Source organism: Camelus ferus, chromosome X (genome assembly GCF_009834535.1).
Source record: "Camelus ferus isolate YT-003-E chromosome X, BCGSAC_Cfer_1.0, whole genome shotgun sequence".
In the NCBI taxonomy this organism is placed as follows: domain Eukaryota; kingdom Metazoa; phylum Chordata; class Mammalia; order Artiodactyla; family Camelidae; genus Camelus; species Camelus ferus.
Genome location: NC_045732.1, coordinates 62961912 through 62977261, shown reverse-complemented (window position 1 = coordinate 62977261; position 15350 = coordinate 62961912). Strand labels below are relative to the sequence as shown.

At 35.3% G+C, this 15350-nt stretch overlaps 1 protein-coding gene and 1 long non-coding RNA gene across 2 annotated transcripts in view; both read right to left on the bottom strand.

Moving 5' to 3' along the window:
* DIAPH2 (diaphanous related formin 2) overlaps positions 1–15350 on the bottom strand; it is a 780329-nt gene that overhangs the window by 320132 nt on the left and 444847 nt on the right. The window lies entirely within an intron of this gene.
* The window catches only part of LOC116662124, a 30365-nt gene continuing 19686 nt past the window's right edge, over positions 4672–15350 (bottom strand). The window contains exons 3-4 of the long non-coding RNA XR_004318108.1: positions 6514–6518; positions 4672–4681 (exon numbers count right to left, since the gene is read on the bottom strand). This is a non-coding gene — a long non-coding RNA (uncharacterized LOC116662124). The remainder of the gene's footprint in view (positions 4682–6513; positions 6519–15350) is intronic.

Genomic DNA, 15350 nt, shown 5'->3' with positions numbered 1-15350 from the left:
TTCTGCCTAATAAAGGGTATGATCTTAGAAAGAAAAAAGTGATCGTACGCTAATGAGTAGTACTAGAGCAACAAGCAAAGTTGGAAAATACTTTTTTTTATTCGCTTGTCTTGCCATTCATCAACAGACATCATTTTCTACATGGATTCTTTCCTCAGAAAAATAGTATTTTCAAAATTCCCACCATAAACACAAAATCTAGCATATGACCCCAATCACTTTAGGGTTCATCACCTCATATTATTTGCAGTCAAAAGTTTAAATATTAGGCAAGAAAACTATCATTTTCCCCCTAAGATATGCTCCAGCACTGGCTGAATTTTCTAATACAAATTTGAGGGAGGGCAAGATTTAATAATATAAAAAGTTTAAGGTTCTAAGTATTTGTCTAAGAATAACTAGGACTTTAAACAACTGGATCTCAATTTTGCAGTCAGTTCTATTTAACTAGGCTTTATATATCCACTAATTTGAATGTAGCAAAAGGGTTTTGACTTTTTGCTTACTGCCTCTTCTTATGTGATCAAAAGAATCTCCTTGTTTTGCTTTAGTATTCACCATCATATGTAACTTTGACTTTGCAAGAGTTGGAATAAACTAAGATCTGTTTGAAATGTCTTTAAAACCTTTCTCTTTGTTACCGTCAAGCTGATTAGGTCCTCTGCAATCATTTTATCAGGGAAATTATATTCCTGTCACCTTCTTAAGGGTCAGGGGTACTTTCTGTTTTTCTCACTGGGCCTAACATAGTGCACTGCACAAAGTATGACTCAGTAAATACCGAATGAAATGAAAAAAAATGTCATTATCCAATAGTCTAATTAGTCAATGAAGAATAAACTACATCAAGTCCTAAAATAACAAATGGACAGAATGGGAAAATATTCTTATGTTTTCATGTATCTTTTTTTTTTAACACAGGTACTGGGGATTGAACCCAGGACCTCACACATGTTAAGCATGTGCTCTACCACTGAGCTATACCCCCACCCCACTTGTGTATCATGTTGACCCACACTGCTTCGTCGATTTTGTCAGTCTTATACTGTGCTCAGAACACTTCAGTGCCGTGAATAGCTCAGGTATTTTGTTGATGCTGAATCATATTTGGTGAATGAATAAAAGTGATATGAATTTTAAGATTTACATATTTTCTCTATCGTTATGGCATACTTTTACATATTAAATGTGACTATTGGAATATATATACACACATACACATATATGAATATATATACATATATATATATATATATATATGCATGCCTACTGATTAATGTTCCTAAGGGAATTTTGAATGTAATGGTTGAACCATATGAAACTGCCATTTATAGGCCAATACATCCATGTCAAGGTTTAGAAGATGGAACAAGTTCTAATTCCATCCTAAAAAGTAGAATTCTTTTGACTTCACTGACCACCTGAATATTTACATTACATGCTTTGAAACATATGCTTATTCTTCACCCCTCAGAAACAAGTCTTGGCATGTTTTTAATTATATTATGTAAATAAATACATAGTATTTATTTTGTTGTTTTACATTTTATCAATTATTCTCCAATCCATTGATAACACTTAGACTTCCAAGTCTTCCTGAGCCATTCTTCCATTCAATCATCAGACATGGATAAACATTGTGGGGTTGGTACCATAATTACACTTTTTAGCTCCTCTTTCTTTCTCTTAGTTCTGAGAAAATGTATAATTTTCTGCCCTGCACCATCTAGGCATTTGAGTATCTTATATGGCCCCCTAAGGGTTTCTCATCTGTCAATCCTATCTCTTCAGTAAGAATGTAAGTTCCTCTAGAACAGAGGCATCATGTCTTTCCCACAAGATGTACTACAGTTAGTCCCACAAGAAGCCCTCTCTATTCACCTCTGATGTTAGCATTAAGATTGTCAACAAAATTGTGCTCAGGCTGTCATGAGACTCTCCCCAGCAGGTGGACTGTATGCTATTGGTAACATATTCGCACTGGTAATAATATTCACAATAGAGAGAAAAAAGACAAATGCCTTTGGTTTGTTTGTTTTTTAATACCTTAGCTGGGCAAAATGACAATAGCCTATAGAAACTGAGTTTGTCCTGAGGGAAAAAAAGACTCTTCAAGGTATAAACACACATGGCCCATTTTTAAACTGCAGAAAGGAGAGAAACTGATGGACTTCGAATATGAAGTTAACATCGCTAGTGAATATGAGTGAGCAGCAATAAAGTTTTTAATACACTAAGACATGACTAGAAAGACAATTAGAAAATCAGGAAAGGTCAGTTAATCAAAGAGTTCAGATAAAGTAGGTGTTCATAAAACATGATACATCCATCTTAAATATTTTAACCGAAGAAAGCATAAATAATATTCATTTGCCAATCTTTTTGATGTAGAGCTAAGGTATTTTATTTCAGTTAGGATCTTCTGATTGGCTGTGTGCAGAGGCTTGCTTGCATATAAACCACACATAAAGTATTTCCTCTAAGCCAGTTTCTAGACTGGCTTCTAGATTTAAGTTTCTAGAATGTAAACACGTTCATGAAGTAATCCGAATAGAGAAGGCATTTGGAGTTGGTTCCTATCTTTTAAGTGTGCTTACCCACCCTGATTACACAGCGACTTTAAAATGACTTTATCAAGCATTCTCCACACATCCAACATAGCTTTCATAAACATGGCATACTTTTTAAGCACTACTTCTTGGTTCACATAGTATTTAACTGAAGGAACTAACAGGTACAACTGACATATCCAGGAGGTTTGGAGAACAAGCACAATAGACTCATGGTAAGCCAAGACCTCAAATGGTAAGAGTAGAAGTTCCAGGATGGACTTGAGAACAGCCTACTAGCTGCAAGGAGTCAGTGCCTTGGGCATCAGTCAACACCATACGTCCAGCGAAGCACGAGCATTGATTTCTCAAGCAACTTGGTTACGAGTTGGTAGGTTAAGAGAATTTCTACCATAAAGGTGAGAGAATGACAGTGAGTTCAACAAGAGATACATCCTTTATGAACCCCTCACTAAGATCATTTTCAATTCTTAGATCATTCAAGTATTTTGAATTGGAAATTTTATAAGACAGGTATCTTTCTAAAATGAATGACTTGTGCAAGGATTAAGATGCCACTGATCTTGGAGCTTATCTAATCTTAGAAAATCTATTATTCTGTCAAATCTAAGTTGAAAAACTGGGAGAAAACACAGCACATTTCCCTTAAAAGAATATGATTATTGAATTCATGAACACGTACAAAAAATCAAGGGAGTATAGAAGCAACACACAGGCAAAGCATTTCTGTTTAATAATCTTCCCCTCAAGAATGAAAGAAGAAAATGAGTTTGTTGTTAGATTTGCACACAATTAGAAGTAGGATCATTAGAGGCAGAAAGTGGTTTATTGATGGGACTCATTGTTCTCAGTCCATAAATGAAACCATTTTGCTCCTAATGACCATAATCCCCTCCTTAATCGTGACAGTGCTAAATTACAGCTGGATATCTAATGATCTCAATCTTTCCCTTAGTTTATTAAAGCGTAAAAAGATTAAGCAGATACTAAGTGACCTGACGATAGAAAGACCATATCATAATTTTACTGACTAAACTCCGCAGTGATTAACAAGACTGGCATTTGTCACTATAGCCTAATTGAAAACCTCAAAGTGTTGAAAACTGCTCTTTTCAGAAATTGACAGCTAACTACTGAGGTAATACTACAACCCAAATAAATTAAATATCATCATGTTTTTATAGTTAATAAGAGTCTAATTTGGCCAGGAAATGGTGGCTTTTCATGAATACACGCTCGTCCACTTGATACTCGAGATTAATTTAGCCTTGTGGTTTTTACTTAATTTTAAACTAAAAGAGGATAACAGTTATAGTTACAAATAATTTTTTTTTTTACTTTGAGCTAGAACTACCAACTATTTTTTGAACCAAAAAACCCCCCAAAGCCCCAAACTTCAGAAATACGTAACTGTTGATTCCTGAACAGCAAATGCTGAAATTCTTACATCCATGCATCTCTGCCCCTACAGATCAAACTCGTAAACTACAAGGAGTTGAGTATTGGCTGAAAGGTGTTGTTCATAAGTACTAGGACACTCCTCATTTAATTCAGTCAAAATATTGGTTTTACTACATCTTAAGAAAAGCTTATTAAATAGCAGTTACCCTATATGTTTTAGCAATTAGAAAATACACAGTAAAAAAATGGAGAAAGGCAGTATAAAAAATACCAAAAATGGGATTTCTAAATGACCTATATTAAATAATACTTGTGGAAATGTACAATCATATGAATGAAAATATATCAGAAAATAAATGAGAAATTAAGTGTTTGAACTTAAAATAATCAAGCCACAGTAATTATAATGATATGGAATAATCTACCATTTTCTACTCCAAAAGGTAGTGGAGGCTAAAACATTCAAAAAAAAGAAAAAAAAAAAAAAAGAAGAAGAAGAACAAAAAACCCCCACACCTACTTTAACTGAACTCTTTGATTAACTGACCTTGCCTGATTTTCTAATTGTCTTTCTAGTCATGTCTTAGTGTATTAAAAACTTTATTGCTGCTCACTCATATTCATGTAGACCTGAATTACTCCTATTTGAGAAAAATAAGAAAAACACTATTAGTGGGCAAATATTTAGGGAAAGAGAATTGGAAATTAATCTATAACCAACAAGAGAACACTGAAATAAACTATCTAGAAATCTGAGTAAGAAACCGAAACATATGTATACTAACAAAATTTCTTCATTTAAAATAGTAAATATTATATAAGAAGAAAAATTCCCTTTGGACTCAGAAACATGGAAAACTCAAGGACAAGAGCAAAACTAAGGTCCTTTTTGCACTTAACAAAGCAAAATCCACAAAACAAAGTATAATCTCCATGCAATTCTCTCTCAGAATTCAAGAGTTACATTATACTATCAGTGTGCTTTATTTTAAGCTTGTAAATGAATGACGACCGGTATTATGACCTTTAGACTTTCCTTTAAAATTTGTCCCCAATATCATATATATGGACTTTAAGAGAACTCCAAGAGATGATTCACATTTAATATGTATTCTTATCATTAAAAATCTATTTTAATTTCTAGGTTAACCTATGTGGCTGGAAACATTCTGTTATTCATGAACACTTGTTTTTCTATTTGACGAACTAGACTTCCCTTTTTTCTTCAAATATCAAAATAAACAACAAAATGAAGGAACAAACCTGGATGTGATTGAGATACTTCTCAAAAATGATATTTGCTACAGTGCAACTAATACTATGAGGTTTGCTACGGACATGTAATTAACACTTCAATCCTGTAATAACTTCATCCAAATACAAAGCCCAGTTCAATTTTCATCTCAGTTAAAAAAAACTAAGCACTTTCAGACTAAAGAGACAGACATTTACTACCAATCATCTGTGCACTTTATAGAGTCAGTTCATTTCGATCTCAAAAAGAAAAAAAGGGGTGGGGAGCAAAATCATTTTTTAAACAGTGGGAGAAGTTTAATGCTATTACTTTGGACAAAATTTTAAGCCAGAATTTCCAGTGACCACCATAAGAATTAATTCATTTATTTTAAAACAAAAAGCACATTATTTAGCTGCTGCTCTATTGCAGCAAATATGTTTATGTAAGGCAGTTATCTCTGAGTAGCTGTATTAGTAAAAGAAGGTTTGGTTAACAAAATACATATCGACCAACCTTCTCAGAGCACTTTCACAAAGACAAATCTCAGCCTCTGTGCAAACAATATTTTTAATTGAGCTAGGCACTCTGAAGGTTGGGAAAATTCTATTTTATCTTTATTTAGCTGCAAGCAGAAACAGACATGTACATGGTTTATATTTATTTTAGAAACTCAACGTAAAGGAGAAAAAAAATATATAAATCAAGTTGAACCATACCAAATTACTATTTTATCATTCAAAAATGGTTAAATCTCAGCAATTACATGTGGTTTGACCTAATACAATACGTTTTTAATTCATCCAGGCCATATGGCTGAAAACTTCAAATCAATGCACTATGCATATCCTCTAAGGGATTTTAGGCATTGGAAATGGTACTAACGTTTGCAATAGATGCATTTTTACAGAAATATAAGACTTTAGTCAAGGACCTATTTCAATTTAAATTAGGTGATTTCCTTTTTTTTTTTTTTAATGGAAACCAGAATTTCAGCTAAAGATGAGACAAGCAAATGCTCACATGTCCTACAACTGAACGTAAAAAGACAAAAATAATCCACTAAACAGCTTGTTTTTTTCTACAACTTTTTTTTTTTTAATGGAGGTACTAGGGATTGAACCGAGGACCTCATGCATGCTAAGCATGTGCTCTACCACTGAGCTATACTCTCCTCCCTTACTGATTGGCTTTTAACAGTATTTGCTCCTGCTATATAAATAGAGTGTACAGCAAACCTACTTATAATGATTATGTATATACACACACACACACAACATATATGTGTGCTAATATTAGGGTTGTTACATGTACTTATTATTCACCAGGAGACCAAGCGCAGTGAACACTTTTTTTTTTTTTACCTAACAGCAGATTCATTATAACACACATAAGAATATTTTTCAAACAGTATGCAGACAATGTATGGGAAAAAAGGCTTTCACAGGAACTGTCTGCAAAAGGGGAAACTCTCTGGTGACAGCAAAGGAGTAAGGTTTGAGACCACAAGCCACAAAAAGTGGAATTGTCGAAACATTCAGGAATTGGTGCAGCTGGTCAGCACGTTTACCTCTCTGTAAGCGGCTGACAGGGCCACAGAGGGCCTCTCTTCCTAGCCACCATCTGCTCTAACCTGTCTTCCCTGTTCTCCCCTCGCCCCCACTGTACTGGACCCCCTCCGGCCCCTCTGGGTTCCGTCACTGCACGGCCACCCTGCTACTGCCGCGGTGGGGCAGCAGATGGAGGAACAGAGAAATTTATCAGTGAACCTCCATCTTCAGGCTGTTGCTCTGTTTGCTCTCCTCAAGACCCAAGTGAAATAATGACATTAAAGGTCAGCTCAGATTTTTTTCCCCTCCCATCTAAAATTTCTAATCGCTGATAAGGTCATCCTGAAAAAGAGGGCTTCTCAGAATGAAACTTAGGTGCATTCAGTGTTTAAAAACAGAACTTTCACTCCTCTGGCTGGGAAGTACAAGAGTGGCAGAATCCAGGGAGTAAGGCCTGAAATAAATGACTTTCAACAAAAGTTGGCAAAAGAAAGAACGTTTTAACAGAAGGTGAGGTCCATCTGGGAAGGAAGAAAAGGCATTATGTAACAAATGTGGCTTGACAATAAATACCTGTGTAATTTTCTACTCCCAGTGTTTATTCTGCAAACAATCTCGAAATATAAACTGTCCTCCCTTTCTACCACGAAAGGAAAATATCTCTGAGAATTTACGAAATCATTGCTATGATTCTGCACGCCTGTTGAGAGACCTATTTTCAGTTTTAACTTGTCCTTGCCAATCTTCTAAGTGGTCTATAATTCTCAACGATGAGTATTTTGCAGACGGTAAATCTAATCATTCTGACATCTATAAAAGATATTCAGTGGGGGACTAAGATGAAAAATGATGGTGCAGAAATATGAAAAGTCTATCTCAGGATAACAATAAGGCTACAACTACGGGTAAGCAGGTACCGAGGTTACTTTCTCTTCATAGCTCGACTCTGTTTGTGTATCATTGATATTCCTGGAAAAAAATCACATATAAAGACTACATACGTATATTTGGTCATATTTATTCAGTAAGTTTCATTTTCATTTTAGCTGTGAATCCCTAAGAATAAAAACCGTGGCTTTAAATGTGATTTTAACACAATTATGACAACAGCAGCGCTTAGAAGACCTATGGGATTATGGGTATATTTTTCCTTTTTTAATCTTTACATTTCAAACTTCGTGAAGTCTCATGGAAGAAAATCTGTTTCCCTGCTTTTATTCTGTTTTTCCCCAAACCTAACAACAAAAGAAGTTGAAAATTTATTTCAAAAAATCAACAAGCATATACCAGAAATTGATACAACATTGTAAACTGGTTATATTTCCATTTAAAAAAAGTCAACAAGCAAACTATTTACACTTAATGTTCCCATATAGTATCCTTTAAGAGACAGTTAAATAGTGTAATATAGTTTTGTATGCTTATTCTCTTATCACAGAAAACCCTAAAATATTAAAATACAGCAGTTTTAAATTTTAGTACTGAAATAATTATATTCCTTTCTCCATGACCTGCTTTCAGAAGAACCAGCTAAACATGGGAAACATTTTTCATGTACAACCTAGCCTACATCAGACTGCTAATTCCATATATGTAAAAGGTAGTCACTGTATACTCATATTATATGCAGGTTTCATCATTTCTCTGAATATTGTCTACCAGAAGTCTATTTGGAGGAGGCCTAAAATATCCTATTCTGACTTTAATAAATAATATTGTTTTAAGTATGAGTTACAGTATCCCATAGATAAGAAATTTTATTAGAATATATATTGGGTGTGATTTTTGTTTTTCTTGTATTGGCAGGCAGTATTTGATTTTTCCTGCTTGGTCACGAGGCTAAAGTTGATAAAGCCAGTGGAATAAGATACATACACATAACTGAGCCAGCTCAGTCATAACTGAGATCAGTAGTCTAATTTATTATATGTGCAATTCATATTGTTACCTTCAAAAATTAGCTCAAATGTCAACTCACCTGAAAAGCTTGTGCTAACTTCTCAAAACTTAAATTAAGAGTCCTAGCCTTTGGACTCCTAGAGTATGCCTCAGTTCTAATTTTTCAGAAATCCTAAATTTCTTTTTTGAAAAAGTGTGCACTCTTGTTGAATTAACAACACAAAAGTAGAATTAACATCCATGTCAAACGGTGAGCAAATACTTGATTAGTTAGGGAAAGCAGGAAAGAACGGGAAAATATCTCCTTCACTCTGGGTGGGGAGAGATGGGTGGCTTTCAGGAAAGTGGGGTGAGTGCGGTGACAGTGGTGGATGAGTCAGCAGACACAGAGCAGAACATGGCAACCGCAAACAGAACAGCTTTGGAGTGTGACCATGAGGGTGACAGGGTAAGGGCCCATGAGAAACCCGGGAACAGAGGGCTATTTTCTTTTTGCTAATTGCAGCAGGTGAGCTTCCCAAGCAGGGGGCCAAAGAGATTAAGTAGGAGCTAGAGTTTGTACGAAAGTGACTTAAACTATGCATCTGTCCCATGTGGTCTGAGGAAACAAGATGAATGTGAAATGAGATGACACACACCATACTTTTTAATCTGGTCTTGATCCTCTGTGCTGAGTGTAAGGTGATGGGCATGGCTCAGGTTCTTTTTAGGGCAGCTTGGAAGGCCTGCATCAAATACATTTCTCTTTCAGGGAAAGAGTATAGCTCAGTGGTAGAGCACGTGCTTAGCATGCATGAGTCCTGGGTTCAATCCCCAGTATCTCCATTAAATAAGTAAACAGATACACCTAATTACCTCCCTCCTCCACTCCCCCCCAAATTATATATTTCTCTTCCGATTTGATTTTTGTCCTCAACCTCTTAGACTTTAACCCATGCTACAGGATAAATTTTCTTGTGTTAAACTGATTAATGTGATCAAAGCCAATTTTACATATCCCCATTCAGTGTTTACTATGTGAGAGAAATCTGTTAGGTACAGCAGAAGTCTGTCTTACCTTTCCCTGCTGCCCCCTTTCCGATTTTAGATTCTAATAGTTGAGAGAAGGTAATCAAACATACACTTCAAAGCAGAGGATCAGGAGAGCCATAAAGGAATTACGAGAAAAGTGCTTGACTGTTCAAAGGAAGACACTGTTGCCTCCAGAACCAGTATCGCCACTGAAGAGAAAGCATTTTGAGATGAGGCTCAAAGGATGCTATATTTTATTTATAACATGGAACTCTTCTCTCAGGGGCATATAAATGCCACAACCTGATTCTTCTTTCTTACCTACCCCTCTTATTCTCCTCACCAACACTCACCTCTTTCTTAACAAATCTATAGCATGCGCTAACAATGTTATCTGTAACCCACAGGATGGGCCTCTGTAAAATTATGAAATATCTTTAACATAGTCAACATCATTTTAAAAGGCATTTGCTAGAGAGTAGAAAGGTGGTTACCAGGGGCAAGGAGGCGGAGAAACTGGGGAGATGTTGAACAAAGGGTGCAAATTCCCACTTAGAGAAGATGAATACGTTCTGGGGGTCTAATGCACAGCACTGTGATTACAGTTAACCAAGACTGCATTGTATACTTGAAAATTGCTAACAGGGTGGATCTTAAATGTTCTTACCACAAAAAAGAAATGGTGATTATGTGATCTGATGGAGGTGTTAGCTAACACTATGGTGGTAATCATACTACAGTATATAAGTGGATCAAATCAACGTATTGTACACCTTAAACTAATGCAACTGTCTATGTTAATTATATCTCAGTAAAGCTAGAAAATATAAAAAAGTAAAAAAAAAAAAAAGTTTCCCACAGAAGTTATTAATTGAGGCCTTATAGTTTCTGCATTGGTATAATGACAATACTTACTAAGAAACATTAAATATAACATCTCTTAAGTAAATCCACCAGTTCTTGGGCTGATCCAAATGTTAGTTAAACATTCTTTCAACAGATGAGTCCAGTGAATAAGTTTCTGATGTTATGAGAAAGCAGTTAATCACTACATGAATAACAGAAAATTGTGTAGCTCTAGTCTGAAGATTTGATTGTTGAAACTATTGGATCAATTTCATACTTGTATCTTCAGGACCAAAACATTTTAAAGTATGTGAGCTATAAATGAAAATAAACTATAATTTGTCCTCACTGTCCATAGGATATGTGTTCTATGTAAGTTTATGAACCATAGGTACATGTGTATGAGTGTCCATGTAGGTAAATAAATTTTTCCCATTATGGAAATGGAATCAACTTAGGCAGCAGAAGGTAGCAGCTCTTTAATAGCACAAACAAGCAGCTAAATGCCCATTATTTATCTAACAGACTTTAATATAAACTCTGGGGTTTCACACATCACCTTGCAGTCCTTTACTGTACAATCTTACAGCTAAAAGAGTATACAGAGGCCTATGGGATGCATAACCGAAGACCCAGCAGAGGATTCTCTCCTTTGCCTTCATCTTCAGTGATTATCTGGCTGATGGTGAGCTGAGAACTTGATTCCCATTTCTCTTTCACACAGGCAGTGATATGATTCACTTCACAGAGCTACTCACGGTTAGAACTAGAAATTAACGTGTTTTTTCTTTTTTTAAACAACTGGAATCTATTTCCCTCTTAGTGTACATGAATGATTCATATGGCTGTTAATAACAGCTGAATTCTTGCATGACTAGGGAAGAAAAATCTCAATGTGAAATGTTGACCCAACTCAGTAAAAGGCTTTTAAAGCAATCAACTGCTGAGACGCAATGAAACAAAACCACCTAATACCCAAGAAAACTGTATTACAGGAATCCTGAGAGGAAGACCAGCAGTCCCCTGTCGCTCAGAAGGAGACAGATTTCATGAGATCATTATACTTCTTTTATGCAAGTTATTATTAAAAACAAAACCTAAATCTATTCATCTAGATAGCATGCTATATAAAAACCGAATTTCAGAGATTTGCTTTTAAGCAAGATTATAAGAGGCTAAACCAACTCCATCATTTTCATTACTGGAATCTCTAAAATTTGACAAAGTGAAGCATGTCTTATCTAAAGTGTCCTTAACATTACAGAAAGAAACTTGAATAACTCAAGAAAAGTAGAAATGCAATATCCAAGTTTATAATAGGCATAAAGATTTAGGATTTTTTTTTAAGGAAGAAATTTATAGGAAACTCATAAATAAGAAGAGATTACAATTTTTAACACCACACCCAATAAATAAAGACTTCTTGTTCTCACTTTTCAACAAAAACATGTTATATTCAAATTCTACAATTAATAGAGTTTGGCCTATGGAATATCAGAATAGAAGACTGGCCTTTTAGTTATCAAGTAGCATACATTTCGTTCTTTCCCCCTACAGTTAGCTATCCCTTAGTTTATGGATATTAGATCCTTTAATGACTCCTGTTCTCTGCACGTGCAATTCTATGCCCTTATAAGCCTTCCGTTTTACTGAATAATCTCTTACTGGTCCTCCAAGATCAAGATCAAAAGCTGATCGCTCAGTAAAGCTTTCCTGGACTTCGACAGGCAGAGGTGCTTCTGATGGTCACTATACTCCACAGCACTGAGGTTGACATTGGTACAATAGGAGTTAACATGCTGTACTGTAATTTACTTGCTTAGATATCTATTTCTTTTTCTACACTGTGGGATTCTGGATGGCAGATGCTACATTGTATTTATGTTTGTATCTTCAAGGTGTCTGATATATAGATATTTAATAACTGTTCACTGAATGAATCAGTGAAAATGAAAATAAAACCACTTTAACAAAATGATTCTCTACAGTAAATCAAGAGTACATTTGCATATTGCCTAAGTAGTACATTCAGCCTTTCACAAATATTTAATATAGCTAAGAGTTATTGGAAATATTTTTAAAGATAGAAACCAATATTTGTTGCCTCTCAGCATCAGATAAAGCAAAGCAGAATTCTCAAACATACCATGTAATACTATTTAGATGGCTTTGGTAACCAACAGCAATTTGATAGAGAATGAAAGAACTGACTTGGCAGTTAGTCTTGATGATATTAACACCATAATGCCAGACAGTGTGCATATTTTAACATTTCAACGGAAATGGATTTCTTAATCTTGAGAACAAGTGAAAACAGAAGCATTCTTAAGAGAATATGATGAATAGCAAGAAAGGGGAGAAAAAAAAGAAACGAAGAAGGAAACAACACTTCCTCCTCTTCTCTGGAGAAATCACAATGTGATCCATGTTTTCAACTGAAGTTAGAGACTGAAATGTGTCTATTATTTCATTATTTTAATGCATTTTCATCTCATATCCTAGCAATTAGTCTCAGTTTGCCTTGTTAAAGTTCATAGGCTCCCAAAAGAAAAACATGTACAATTCCTTTCTCTATAGTGAAGGTGCTTTCTAAAGAGGAAAGAATCTATTAAGGAAATTTCATGTGAATTCCAAATATTTATAATTTCTAAACACTAACAACTCAAACTGCATTTGCTACACATTTCAAACATTCCTTTATAGCATATACACAAAATTAACCGTAATAATGGCTGTATAATGGTGAAAATACGCAAACCTAACTTACGATTATTTCACTAATGACCTCTTACTTACAAATTTGAAGTTACATAATGTGCTAAATCACAGATGTTCCTGTGCATGCAGTGAACAAAGCACTTTTTAGGTAAATTATCTCACTTAATTTTAGCAACACCCTCAAAGAAGCAAATATGACAATTACACACAGTTTACTGAAGTTGGGAGAAATAAGCACACCCAATACCACACAACTAGTCATTTGCAAAACCAAGGACTCAAAGTCAGATCCTATGACTTTAAATCCTGTGGATTCACCCACCTACCAAATACTGCTTTCATCTTTAATAATCCAAATTAAAAACAAAAAACAGAGTTCCTATTATTTAATACCAGTTTATTTTATTTTGAGAAAGGGAAAAATAGGATCTTGATTAAGACCACCTTAAAATTAATACAATTTTTAAAACCTAGGCTATTTAAATAAGACTAAAATCAGGCCTCCTTAGCCATGCAGCTGATGAGTTTATCAAAATCCCAAACCAAAGGTTCTACCATACTTTTTCTTGAATAACCTACAAAATAGAGAATCAAGATCATTATTTTTAAATGTCCTAAAATGCAGACTATTAACTTTCATTAAACATCTGTCATATTGTCCATTTATCTCCTAACAATTTTACCTACTCCTATCTAGAGTCCACAATGTTAATTCAAGTGGCATTTCTGATGTAAAAAGGGATTTTTTTTAAATCTACTGATTAAAGACGGGTATATCATGTTATTTCAAGTCACATTAATAATGCTATTAATTCAATGGAAAGGTAGAATCCCAAGATACTACTAAAATATGTATTGAAATGGTCCCAGATTTTCTTTTCCTTCCCTTTTACCAAACATGGAGGGTGACTGAAAATCCTTTAGGCTAATTGTTCTATGTATGCATGGGTCTCTGGTTTGCTATTTTTTTAAGTCAAATTAATTTTTTTTATACTAAAAGAGTGCTGCTATCCCTGTACACAAGGGCAAGTTTACAAAATGTCAAATTTGATTAGGTAGCAAAATACCTAATTAGGTAGGTTCATAAAGTGAAAAGCTTCAAACCCAAGACACGTTAGGTAGCAGCGCACAGTACACAAGATGACACTGCTTACAAAGTGTTAGATGGCAGAGCAGCTCTCTAATATGCTGTGGAAAGACTCAGAGGCAAGCTAGAAGAGCAGAGTTCTACAAATTCTGGTGTTGAGTCAGGGAAACGGTACCCCGGGGTGGAATTCCTGTGTCAGGAGTGTGTAGTATGGCGGTGGCTGGGTGGCGGGATGCAGCAATCAGGAAAGAAAAATCTGCTGCTAGATGATGATCCCAACCCTAAGGAAGCATCCAAAACTTGTTCTCCAACAGCCAGCATGCTCCAGGGCTGGCCGACATCTTCATTCCTTGTTCCCTATGTGTTTTTAGTTTAGTCTACCAAAGGATTCACCTGCTCTCTCCACCTCGCACTCATACTAACCTATGATGGTGCCCCTGATTCTACAATGCTTCTACCAAAATAATAGGGAGGGGGCGGATACAGTTGTTACAAGGTTGCTTTGCTTTGTATTGTCTTTGCAGACATCTGTTCCTAAGATAAGAAAAACAACCATGGAGATAACCCTTTTACTGAAAATGGATAGAATATAACCCTTACCCTCAACTCATCTTGTGTAACTCAAGAAGTGAGAACGTTACTTTTTCAATGGGGCTGGAGAGGGGGAGGAGTGTCAGCACCATGGTTAATTAAGCAGATATGTCCTGTTTGTCCAAATAAGGCAAGATGGATTAGAAACAAAATAAAATAATGCCCAACAACGCATAAACTTGTAGACACTCCGCATGCTGATCTACTTTACATGTGAGTTTAATCTCTCGATCCCATGGGCCTATTTTAGCAAAACAATATTTCAGTTTGTCAAAGATAAAGTGCACTGTGCATTGATTTCACTGTCTTGCCCATTTCCATTGCCAACAGGGACAGAACAAAATTTTAAGATAAGAGTGCTTCACAACAAGTCCACCCCCAGGTAGCTCCTGGCCACATCAGAGTTTAATGAGACATTCAATCTAAGAAATAAATTAAATGAC